Source organism: Bufo bufo, chromosome 1 (assembly GCF_905171765.1).
Source record: "Bufo bufo chromosome 1, aBufBuf1.1, whole genome shotgun sequence".
In the NCBI taxonomy this organism is placed as follows: domain Eukaryota; kingdom Metazoa; phylum Chordata; class Amphibia; order Anura; family Bufonidae; genus Bufo; species Bufo bufo.
The window spans coordinates 7,145,850-7,159,272 of record NC_053389.1 but is presented as its reverse complement, the minus strand read 5'-3'; the positions used below and the strand labels follow the sequence as shown (position 1 = coordinate 7,159,272).

General features: G+C 49.0%; 1 protein-coding gene across 6 annotated transcripts in view; it reads right to left on the bottom strand.

Moving 5' to 3' along the window:
- Positions 1–13,423, bottom strand: part of LOC120991015 (guanylate-binding protein 2-like) — a 53,243-nt gene that overhangs the window by 25,708 nt on the left and 14,112 nt on the right. Inside the window, exons 1-2 of one of the 6 annotated variants that reach the window (XM_040419906.1) lie at positions 10,098–10,227; positions 2,455–2,605 (exon numbers count right to left, since the gene is read on the bottom strand). The gene's annotated coding sequence lies outside the window, so the exon portion shown is untranslated. Of the gene's footprint in view, positions 1–2,454; positions 2,606–10,085; positions 10,246–13,423 lie in introns of those variants that run through there. The other 5 variants (XM_040419912.1, XM_040419918.1, XM_040419923.1 and 2 more) reach the window with 5 other exon arrangements.

The window sequence follows — 13,423 nt, the reverse complement described above, 5'->3', positions numbered from 1 at the left end:
ATTGTGAAATACTCAGCCCGGCCAGTCTGGCACCAACAACCATGCCACGCTCAGAATGGCTTAAATCACCTTTCTTTCCCATTCTGACATTCAGTTTGGAGTTCAGGAGATTGTCTTGACCAGGAGCACCCCCCTAAATGCATCGAAGCAACTGCCATGTGATTGGTTGACTAGATAATTGCATCAATGAGAAATAGAACAGGTGTTCCTAATAATTCTTTAGGCGAGTGTATACAGAGGTGCGTGAAAGTTTGTGAACCCTTCAGAATTTTCTATATTTCTGTATAAATGTGACATTGAAATAACATCAGATTTTCACATAAAATTACATAAAGAACCAAATCAAAGAAATAAGTCACAGATATAAGACCTGGAGGAAAATGCTCCAATATCTAATGTCTGTGAGGGGTAAAGTATGTGAACCCCTGCTGTCAGGACCTGGTGTGACCCCTTGTTTCCAGTAATTGTTGATTAGTCCTGGACATTGGCTAGTGGGAATTTTATCCCATTCCTCCATACAGAACAGCTTCAGCTCTGCTATGTTAGTGGTGTCCTCCGTGATCTGCTCGCTTCAGCTCCTTCCACAACATTCCTGTTGGATTAAGGTCAGGACCAGGGCCCCATGGCAAGAATCTGAGTGACCCATCGCACCCCTTAGGGTACGTGCACATCTGCTGCAGATTTTGGCAAAAACAAAGGGCAAAACACCGCTGCAGGTGGGATCTCGGATGACCCCTTTATTGTGAATTGGATCCGGACGGTGTCAGCAGTGTTTGGCATATGCTGGATCTGGCGATTCTGGTATTCTGCTGGTGGCTGGAACAGAATACCAAAATCTGATCGCAAGTGATTACCAAGCCTTCCCCATGAACTGTGCCCGCTGCTACTACTTCCTATATAATGTGCCATCCTTCCCCATGAACTGTGCCCGCTGCTACTACTTCCTATATAATGTGCCATCCTTCCCCATGAACTGTGCCCGCTGCTGCTACTTCCTATATAATGTGCCATCCTTCCCCATGAACTGTGCCCGCTGCTGCTACTTCCTATATAATGTGCCATCCTTCCCCCATGGACTGTGCCCGCTGCTGCTACTGCTTATATAATGTGCCATCCTTCCCCCATGGACTGTGCCCGCTGCTGCTACTTCCTATATAATGTGCCATCCTTCCCCCATGGACTGTGCCCGCTGCTGCTACTTCCTATATAATGTGCCATCCTTCCCCATGAACTGTGCCCGCTGCTGCTACTTCCTATATAATGTGCCATCCTTCCCCATAGACTGTGCCCGCTGCTGCTACTTCCTATATAATGTGCCATCCTTCCCCGTGAACTGTGCCCGCTGCTGCTACTTCCTATATAATGTGCCATCCTTCCCCCATGGACTGTGCCCGCTGCTGCTACTGCTTATATAATGTGCCATCCTTCCCCCATGGACTGTGCCCGCTGCTGGTACTTCCTATATAATGTGCCATCCTTCCCCATGGACTGTGCCCGCTGCTGGTACTTCCTATATAATGTGCCATCCTTCCCCATGGACTGTGCCCGCTGCTGCTACTTCCTATATAATGTGCCATCCTTCCCCATGGACTGTGCCCGCTGCTGCTACTTCCTATATAATGTGCCATCCTTCCCCATAGACTGTGCCCGCTGCTGCTACTTCCTATATAATGTGCCATCCTTCCCCGTGAACTGTGCCCGCTGCTGCTACTTCCTATATAATGTGCCATCCTTCCCCCATGGACTGTGCCCGCTGCTGCTACTGCTTATATAATGTGCCATCCTTCCCCCATGGACTGTGCCCGCTGCTGGTACTTCCTATATAATGTGCCATCCTTCCCCATGGACTGTGCCCGCTGCTGGTACTTCCTATATAATGTGCCATCCTTCCCCATGGACTGTGCCCGCTGCTGCTACTTCCTATATAATGTGCCATCCTTCCCCATGGACTGTGCCCGCTGCTGCTACTTCCTATATAATGTGCCATCCTTCCCCCATGAACTGTGCCCGCTGCTGCTACTTCCTATATAATGTGCCATCCTTCCCCATGAACTGTGCCCGCTGCTGCTACTTCCTATATAATGTGCCATCCTTCCCCCATGGACTGTGCCCGCTGCTGCTACTTCCTATATAATGTGCCATCCTTCCCCCATGGACTGTGCCCGCTGCTGCTACTTCCTATATAATGTGCCATCCTTCCCCATGGACTGTGCCCGCTGCTGCTACTTCCTATATAATGTGCCATCCTTCCCCATGGACTGTGCCCACTGCTGCTACTTCCTATATAATGTGCCATCCTTCCCCGTGAACTGTGCCCGCTGCTGCTACTTCCTATATAATGTGCCATCCTTCCCCATGAACTGTGCCCGCTGCTGGTACTTCCTATATAATGTGCCATCCTTCCCTATGGACTGTGCCCGCTGCTGCTTCACCTCCTCCCCAATGCTGACTTACTGGTTGTGCTTCTGGCAGAGCGCGGTCAGGGCCTGATCTTCACTGAGCTGGACTGGAGTCTGGACTGGAATCTGGACTGGAGTCTGGACTGGTGACGCTGCTGGATCAGGTTAGGTCCGGACTGGTCAGTCTGGTCACAGTGCGACACGTGCTGGCAGAGGAACAGGACAGGGACATTTTACAGAGTGCAGGCACAGAAAACAATAGCATTTAATCCAGTCACTGATGTTTCTCTGACTGCTGCAGAACCTCCTAATACACACCTCAGCTGCTGCAGAACCTCCTAATACACACCTCAGCTGCTGCAGAACATCATAATACACACCTCAGCTGCTGCAGAACCTCCTAATACACACCTCAGCTGCTGCAGAACCTCCTAATACACACCTCAGCTGCTGCAGAACATCATAATACACACCTCAGCTGCTGCAGAACCTCCTAATACACACCTCAGCTGCTGCAGAACATCATAATACACACCTCAGCTGCTGCAGAACCTCCTAATACACACCTCAGCTGCTGCAGAACATCATAATACACACCTCAGCTGCTGCAGAACATCATAATACACACCTCGGCTTCTGCAGAACCTGATAATACACACCTCAGCTGCTGCAGAACCTCCTAATACACACCTCAGCTGCTGCAGAACCTCCTAATACACACCTCAGCTGCTGCAGAACCTCCTAATACACACCTCAGCTGCTGCAGAACCTCATAATGATGCTAGAGAACATATAAGGCTTTGGTCACATCTGTGTTGGGGCCTCATTCGCAGATCAGGTCATAAATGCTGGACACGATTTTATAGCCTGACAGATGGAAACCTATCAGATCTTATCATGGTCAGCGGGATCCGTCAGGTGTTGTTGTCCATGAAGCACCAGAACCGGAACTATGGCGATTTTCGTTGTTGTGCTCCTATGACGGCAGAACAGCGAATGTCACCAGCACAGATGTGAACAAAGCCTAAGGCCTCTTTCACACGAGCGTGACGGATCAGGTCCGGATGCGTTCAGGGAAACTCGCACCATTTTGCAATCAAGTTCAGTCCGTTTTGTCTACAATTGCGTTTAGTCGTTCAGTTTTTTCCACGCGAGTGCAATGTGTGTTGATGCGTTTTTCAAACGCGTGATAAAAAACTGAAGGTTTAAAAACAACATCTCCTAGCAACCGTCAGTGAAAAACTCTCATGTACACAGACCCATTGAAATGAATGGGTCAGGATTCAGTGCGGGTGCTGTGCGTTCTCTTCACGCACCGCACCTGCGCGGAAAACTCACTCGTGTGAAAGGGGCCTAATACACACCTCAGAATCTGCAGAATATTATAATAGTGACAAGGCAACTACTACTCTCATCATCACCAGATTGTTGTTATTGGAAATTAGGGGGCAACAAAGGGAGAGGTAAAAGTGGAGAGAACTACAACTCCCAGCATGACCAGGATACAAGTGGATATTACACAGAGAGTATTAGGCCGGGTTCACATCACCGTTTAGTTTTCCATCCGTCTGATCCGTAAGAAAAAACAGATCCTGTATTTCAAGCATCAGTTCTGCACATTCATCATCCGTTTGAGTCTGAGATCCGTTATTTTAGATGGAAAAAAGCCCTGCACGCAAAACGGAAAACCAAACGGTGATGTGAAACCAAAGGGAACTACAATTCCCAGCATGTCCAGATTATTATACGGCATCATCCAGATTTACTAGGTGAGAGCTTTAAAAAGAAATAACTATAACCCCCAGTATGGCCAGACTTATTATGGTGCATCAGTATACATTAAGAGGAAAGAACTACAACTCCCAGCATTACCAGACTGTACTAGGGCAAAAATTGAAATTATATGGAGAGGGATACAATAGGACAGAACTACAACTCCCAGCATTACCAGACTGTACTAGGGCATACGTTTAAATTACATAGAGAGGGATATAATAGGACAGAACTACAACTCCCAGCTTTTATAGCACGTTATATGGGCTATCCCAGGACACCACTTACCTCTCCTCCAGGCACAACACAGAAGCTCCGCCCCCTCACAGAAACATCCCATAGGTCTTTCACCAGGGCTCTGCACTGGTCACATGGTGGATGACATCACCAAAGCCCCTTCAGACTTCTTGGCTTCCTGCACTGGTCACGTGGCTGATGACATCACCAAAAGGTCCTTCTCTACTTCTTACATTCTATTTTAACAGATAGTAACTATATCAGTGTAATTAGTGGGCGGGGCCTATCCTCCACTGCGGGCCTCCTTCCCCCAGGGGCCCCATAGCAGCTGCGTGGTCTGCCTCTATTGGAGGTACGCCACTGGTCAGGACGGTGACTCAGACATTGCAGGACTCTCTCTTTCTTCTTCTTTACCCATTCTTTAGTAGAAGGAGCCGTGAGCTCAGGGTCGTCCTGCTATATGACCCACGTTCTCAGGAGATTCAGCTCATGGACAGACCTCCTGACATTTTCCTTTAGAATTTGCTGGTATAATTCAGAATTTATTGTCCCATCAGTGATGACAAGCTACCCTGGCCCAGATGCTGCAGAACAGGCCCAGGCCAAGATCCTACCAGCACTGTGTGTCAGGGATGAGGTCTTTATGCTGGCGGCCCGGTTTTCCTTTCTACAAACATAGCATTTCTCATTTACAACAGAAACTTATATTTTGGCCTTATCCGTCCACAGAACATTCCTCCAATACTCTTCTGGCTTTGCCTGGATGAGCTTTAGCAAACTGCAGATGAGCAGCAATGTTCTTTTTGGAGAGCAGCGACTTTCTTCTTAAAGTCTTGCCATGCTCACCTTTGTTGTCTGTCCTCCTGATGGTGGAATCATGGACATTAATACTAGCTAACATGAGAAAGGCCTTTAGTTGCTTAGAGGTTACCTTGCGCCCTTTGTGACCTCACAGACTATTACGTGTCTTGGCGTGATGTTTGCTGGTCAACCACTCCAAGTGGGGTAATATTAGTCTGAAATTCCCTCCATTTGTGCACAATCTGTCTGTGAAGTGGTGGAGTCCAGACTCCTTAGAGAGGGTTTTGTCACCATTTTCAGCATCTTCTGAGGTCTTCAGAAATCTCCTTTGTTTGTGCTATGTCCAACCATGTTGTGACGATCAGACTTTGATAGATCCCTGTTCTTTACATAAAACAGGTTGCCCACTCCCACCTGATTGTCCTCCCACCTCACTGACACATCATCTTCTAATCCTGAGGGTTCACATGCTTTTACCGCTCACAGACATGTGATATCGGAGCATTTTCCTCCAGGTCTAATATTTTTGATTCCTTTGTTTGATTTGGTTCTTTATGTACTTTTAGGACAGTAGCCTTAGGTCAAGAACCACTTTATAACTGCGCACATGCAGATGATGTCTGGTAAGAAAATCACACTCACTAGAGCCACCAGTTGTCACAGGTGAAGGGAAAACACCAAATACACACCACAACGAATAGACAACAATCTAGGCCTCAAAGGCTAAGGAAGAGGGATGGTGAACTCCTAGTAATCCCTAGGCCTTTCCCTAACTCCTGCCAGTATGAGCAGATCCTGATGGTGGAAATACTCATACACTGAATACATAAAGCCCTGCTAAAACGGACAAGCCCTAGGATAGGTAGCAGGGGATGAGACAGCTGGTTCCTTCCAGAATGAAGGAACCTGCGTCTCCCTGAGGCCTAGAAACAACACACACCAGATAATAAGAAACAGCGAAGGCAACAACTACTTAGCTTAGAGATGTATGGAGAAGCAGGAGATCCAAGACAAACCACCACTAGCAACTCCAAGCAGAAACTATCAACCACATGGTCAGCAGTGTGAGGCGGATCTAAATAGAGCCTCATCACTGATAACGAGCGGCACCTGAGGAGAGGTGAGATCCTGCCAAACAACAACATACAGAGAGCAAAACAGAGAGACCTGTCAGATAGCCTCACGTGCAGCAAGTCTATCCGATCTTCTCACCTCTCTGACAGGAGGGACCGTGACTCCAGTTCCTGTTCTATTCCTCCCCCATGCTTTTCACTGCAGCTTTGTTTGTTCATGTTAGTTGCTGTGTCTAGCACAATCCTCAGGCAGGAAATTAATTACTTCTCCAATACTGATATATAATATAAAGCTACACCCCTTAAAGGAACTTTCTGGGTGTTTCACATTGATTGGCTATCCTCAGGGCCACATCCAATTCCTGGCTCCCCGGCCGTACTGTAGCCCCTTCTTAGGTGAGTGACGTCACGTTCATCAGTCACACGGCCTATGTGCGGCTCAGTCGCATTCAAGTCAATGAGCCTGGGCTGCAATACCGAGCACGGTCACTACACAGTGCAGGGCGCTGTCGTGTCTGGTATTGACAGAGGGGGGGGGCACACCTCCGCTGATCTTCATATTGATTTCCTGTTCTGTGAATAGCCCATCAAAGTCTTGGACAACCCCTTTAACCAGCTCAGGACCGCCGAACGCAGGATTGCGTCCTGGCGGCGGCCCTGTTATTCCTCCTGGAGGCGCCGGCTTCATCCTCTCGCGAGACGCAAGATTTCCTGTGAACGCGCGCACACAGGCGCGCGCGTTCACAGGATCGGCAGGTAAACGAGTGGATCTACAGCCTGCCAGCAGCGATCATTCGCTGGCAGGCTGTAGATGCGATTTTTTTAACCCCTAAAAGGTATATTAGACGCTGTTTTGATAACAGCGTCTAATATACCTGCTACCTGGTCCTCTGGTGGTCCCCTTTGTTTGGATCGACCACCAGAGGACACAGGCAGCTCAGTAAAGTAGCATTAAGCACCACACTACACTACACCCCCCCCTGTCACTTATTAACCCCTGATCACCCCATATAGACTCCCTGATCACCCCCCTGTCATTGATCACCCCCCTGTAAGGCTCCATTCAGATGTCAGTATGCGTTTTGCGGATCCGATCCATGGATCCGTGAATCTGCAAAACACATACGGACGTCTGAATGGAGCCTTACAGGGGGTGATCAATGACAGGGTGGTGATCACCCCATATAGACTCCCTGATCACCCCTCTGTCATTGATCACCCCTCTGTAAGGCTCCATTCAGACATTTTTTTGGCACAAGTTAGCGGAAATGGATTTTTTAGTTTTTTTGTTTTTTCTTACAAAGTCTCATATTCCACTAACTTGTGACAAAAAATAAAATCTCACATAAACTCACCATACCCCTCACGGAATCCAAATGCGTAAAATTTTTTAGACATTTATATTCCAGACTTCTTCTCACGCTTTAGGGCCCCTAAAATGCCAGGGCAGTATAAATACCCCACATGTGACCCCATTTCGGAAAGAAGACACCCCAAGGTATTCGCTGAGGGGAATATTGAGTCCACGAAAGATTGAACTTTTTGTCCCAAGTTAATGGAAGGGAGAAAAAAAGGGAGAAAAAAAAATCTATTTCCGCTAACTTGTGCCAAAAAAAAAAAATCTTCTATGAACTCGCCATGCCCCTTATTGAATACCTTGAGGTGTCTTCTTACCAAAATGGGGTCACATGTGGGGTATTTATACTGCCCTGGCATTTTAGGGGCCCTAAAGCGTGAGAAGAAGTCTGGGATCCAAATGTCTAAAAATGCCCTCCTAAAAGGAATTTGTGCCCCTTTGCGCATCTAGGCTGCAAAAAAGTGTCACACATCTGGTATAGCCGTACTCAGGAGAAGCTGGTCAATGTGTTTTGGGGTGTCATTTTACATATACCCATGCTGGGTGAGATAAATATCTCGGTCAAATGCCAACTTTGTATAAAAAAATGGGAAAAGTTGTCTTTTGCCGAGATATTTCTCTCACCCAGCATGGGTATATGTAAAAAGACACCCCAAAACACATTGCCCAACTTCTCCTGAGTACGGCGATACCACATGTGGGACAGTTTTTTGCAGCCTAGGTGGGCAAAGGGGCCCACATTCCAAAGAGCACCTTTAGGATTTCACAGGGCATTTTTTACACATTTTGATTTCAAACTACTTCTCACGCATTAGGGCCCCTAAAATGCCAGGGCAGTATAACTACCCCACAAGTGACCCCATTTTGGAAAGAAGACACCCCAAGGTATTTCGTGATGGGCATAGTGCGTTCATGGAAGTTTTAATTTTTTGTCACAAGTTAGTGGAATATGAGACTTTGTAAGAAAAAAATCATCATTTTCCGCTAATTTGTGACAAAAAATAAAAACTTCTATGAACTCACTATGCCCATCAGTGAATACCTTAGGGTGTCTAATTTCCGAAATGGGGTCATTTGTGAGGTGTTTCTACTGTCTGGGCATTGTAGAACCTCAGGAAACATGACAGGTGCTCAGAAAGTCAGAGCTGCTTCAAAATGCGGAAATTCACATTTTTGCACCATAGTTTGTAAACGCTATAACTTTTGCGCAAACCAATAAATATACACTTATTGCATTTGTTTTTTTATCAAAGACATGTAGAACAATAAATTTTGAGAAAAATTTATATAGAAATGTAGTTTTATTTGAAAAATGTTACAACAGAAATTGAAAAATGTCATTTTTTTGCAAAAATTTCGGTCAATTTTGATTAATATCAATTAAAGTAAAAATGTCAGCAGCAATGAAATACCACCAAATGAAAGCTGTATTAGTGAGAAGAAAAGGAGGTAAAGTTGTATGACCGAGCAATAAACTGTGAAAGTAGTGTAGTGCAGAATTGTAAAAAGTGGTCTGGTCATTAAGGGGGTTTAAGCTAGGGGGGCTGAGGGGGTTAATAGTGACCTCCACAGTGTCCTCCCCTTTAAGGAGGTCGTCCAGGGGCGCAGCGACCACACACGGGTTTCATAGAATGGATTACAATTGGACAGTGAAAATTAAAAATGTTTCCATATAATCTGGAGCTTTAGCTCAAAATTTATGATCTTCACAGGGATTAATAGGAGAGAAAGCGGCACCTGGTACCGAGTAATCTACAAGCGTCATGGAAGCTTCGAGGACGCAGGAGGATGACCCCCCCCATACTGCCCGCGCCGGGGGAGGGGCGCACAGCATTGTAGTAAACACTCCAGTGAGGATGATAGGAGTGATCATCTCCTTCCCACACACCGATCAGGGTACAATACACAGAATAAGGGCTCATGCACAGGAACGTATTTTCTTTCCGTGTCCTTCAGTTTTTTTTTACGGAACCATTCATTTCAATGGTCAAAAACTGAAGTTACTCTGTGCGCATTCCGTTTCCGTATTTCCGTTCCGCAAAAAAAAGAACATGTCCTATTATTGGCCGCATTACGGAGAAAGATAGGACTGTTCTATTAGGGGCCGGCTGCTCCGTTCCACAAAATACGGAATGAACACGGACGTCATCCGTATTTTTTGAGAATCCGCTTTTTTGCGGACTGTAAAACACATACGGTCGTGTCAATGTAGCCTAATCCGGTGAAATATAATGGAAACGTCCCCGATAACTAGAAATTTACTGACGGAGTGGGGGGGGGGGTGACGATCTGCAGGAAATGTGTAGCATCTAGATGTAGAGAACACTAAAGAGGGAAGGGGTGTGAAGGGTGCAGACAGCCTGCGTAACTTTCTGTCATCTACAGGGTTAATAATTCTGCCTCATGCTTACAAGTGGGTCCTGGGCCCCTGACATCAGCACATACCTGGTGACTAACCTCGGTGATATTGCTCTGCAGGCAGAACAGTGGGATAGAAGCACCTCACAGCTGCGGGCGTCCTCACCGTGCAGCACAGATCCCACTCCTCGCCGTCCGTCCGCTCCTGCAGCTTCTTCTGCCTTTTATAGAGAGGAATGCAAGTGAAAGTGAAAGTGACAGAGAAGAGGCTGTGATGGAAATTCCTGGAACTGCAGTGTTTCCCGTCAGCTGCGCTCATTACACAATGGGGGGGGTTATTGTATCTGTATTATATTTGCACATTGCGCCCCCTATGGGTGACATATTGCTGCTCTGCGGTAACCGGAGGGCGCGGGCTGTAACGCGTTGTCCATGAACCGTCCTTGTCCGCGGCTCCTTCCAGACCCCGTTCTGTCACACCTATCGGTAGGACACCTATACCAGTGCTTAGAAGGACTTTTGTGGCCCTATTAGCCAGCGTTTGGTGGCCCTAACAGCCTGTCCTGCTCCGCACAGCGACCTCTCCCTACACGGGCAAAAGACTGAATGTAAAATGGCGGCCAGATCGGGATTATTTATAAGGTAGGGGGTGTGTCCTTGTGCTGAAAGTCTCCATTGGCCGTCCTGTACCACCTGACGGATGTGTCATGGGGCAAGGTTTGGCGCTATGCAAAAAAACATTGCGCAGGCGAATATCGCCATAGGTTCGCATGTTCGGCGAAAATTTGAGAAACGACCGCCGGGCGAACCTCAAGTCCATCTCTACTAGGAGCCAGAGGGGGCCTGTGGAGACAGCAGTAATGGGAACAGAGCTCCCCTCAGGGTCAGACTGGCCCCTCAGCATACCAGAGGATCCTCCAGGGGCCCCGGGCTCTGGACCTAGAGGGGCCCAAGGATCCTGAGAATAGTTTCCTCTGGCGGCCGAAGGAAGCCCCGTCCGACCCCAGTAGTCACAGCAGTGACCCTTCCCCCCCAGTCATCGCAACCATCTCCCCCGCCTCCCGCTCTGTACCCCCCAATGTACCCTCACAGGATAGGTCATCACTATCAGATCAGCGGGGGTCCGACACCAGTAGAAGAGAGTTCAGGGGCGTAGCTAAAAATGCATGGGCCCCATAGCAAAAATAATTTTATGCCCCCCCCCAGTACCATCCACAGATCCCCCTCCCCTAAACAGTGCCATCCACAGATCCCCCTCCCCTAAACAGTGCCATCCACAGATCCCGTCCCCTAAACAGTGCCATCCACAGATCCCCCTCCCCTAAACAGTGCCATCCACAGATCCCGTCCCCTAAACAGTGCCATCCACAGATCCCCCTCCCCTAAACAGTGCCATCCACAGATCCCGTCCCCTAAACAGTGCCATCCACAGATCCCCCTCCCCTAAACAGTGCCATCCAAAGATCCCCCTCCCCTAAACAGTGCCATCCACAGATCCCCCTCCCCTAAACAGTGCCATCCACAGATCCCGTCCCCTAAACAGTGCCATCCACAGATCCCCCTCCCCTAAACAGTGCCATCCACAGATCCCCCTCCCCTAAACAGTGCCATCCACAGATCCCCCTCCCCTAAACAGTGCCATCCACAGATCCCCCTCCCCTAAATAGTGCCATCCACAGATCCCCCTCCCCTAAACAGTGCCATCCACAGATCCCCCTCCCCTAAATAGTGCCATCCACAGATCCCTCTCCCCTAAACAGTGCAATCCACAGATCCCCCTCCCCTAAACAGTGCCATCCACAGATCCCCCTCCCCTAAACAGTGCCACCCACAGATCCCCCTCCCCTAAATAATGCCATCCACAGATCCCCCTCCCCTAAATAGTGCCATCCACAGATCCCCCTCCCCTAAACAGTGCCATCCACAGATCCTCCTCCCCTAAACAGTGCCATCCACAGACCCCCCTCCCCTAAACAGTGCCATCACAGATCCCCCTCCCCTAAATAGTGCCATCAACAGATCCCCCTCCCCTAAATAGTGCCATCCACAGATCCCCCGGCCCCCTCCCCTAAATAGTGCCATCCACAGATCCCTCTCCCCTAAACAGTGCCATCCACAGATCCACCTCCCCTAAACAGTGCCATCCACAGATCCCCCTCCCCTAAATTGTACCATCCACAGATCCCCCTCCCCTAAACAGTGCCATCCACAGATCCTCCTCCCCTAAACAGTGCCACCCACAGACCCCCCTCCCCTAAACAGTGCCATCCACAGATCCCTCTCCCCTAAACAGTGCCATCCACAGACCCCCCTCCCCTAAACAGTGCCATCCACAGATCCCCCTCCCCTAAATAGTGCCATCCACAGATCCCCCTCCCCTAAATAGTGCCATCCACAGATCCCTCTCCCCTAAACAGTGTCATCCACAGATCCCCCTCCCCTAAACAGTGCCATCCACAGATCCCCCTCCCCTAAACAGTGCCATCCACAGAACCCCCTCCCCTAAACAGTGCCATTCACAGATCCCCCTCCCCTAAATAGTGCCATCCACAGATCCCCCTCCCCTAAATAGTGCCATCCACAGATCCCCCTCCCCTAAATAGTGCCATGCACAGACCCCCCTCCCCTAAATAGTGCCATCAACAGATCCCCCTCCCCTAAACAGTGCCATCCACAGATCCCTCTCCCCTAAATAGTGCCATCCACAGATCCCCTCCCCTAAATAGTGCCATCAACAGATCCCCCTCCCCTAAATAGTGCCATCCACAGATCCCCCGGCCCCCTCCCCTAAATAGTGCCATCAACAGATCCCCCTCCCCTAAATAGTGCCATCCACAGATCCCCTCCCCTAAGCAGTGCCATCCACAGATCCCCCTCCCCTAAATAGTGCCATCCACAGATCCCCCTCCCCTAAATAGTGCCATCCACAGATCCCCCTCCCCTAAACAGTGCCATCCACAGATCCCCCTCCCCTAAATAGTGCCATCCACAGATCCCCCTCCCCTAAACAGTGCCATCCACAGATCCCTCTCCCCTAAACAGTGCCATCCACAGATGCCCCTCCCTTAAATAGTGCCATCAACAGATCCCCCTCCCCTGAATAGTACCATTCACAGATCCCCCTCCCCTAAACAGTGCCATCCACAGATCCCTCTCCCCTAAACAGTGCCATCCACAGATCCCCCTCCCCTAAACAGTGCCATCCACAGATCTCCCTCCCCTAAATAGTGCCATCCACAGATCCCCCTCCCCTAAACAGTGCCATCCACAGACCCCCCTCCCCAAAACAGTGCCATCCACAGATCCCCTCCCCTAAACAGTGCCATCCACAGATCCCCCTCCCCTAAACAGTGCCATCCACAGATCCCCCTCCCCTAAATAGTGCCATCCACAGATCCCCCTCCCCTAAACAGTGCCATCCACAG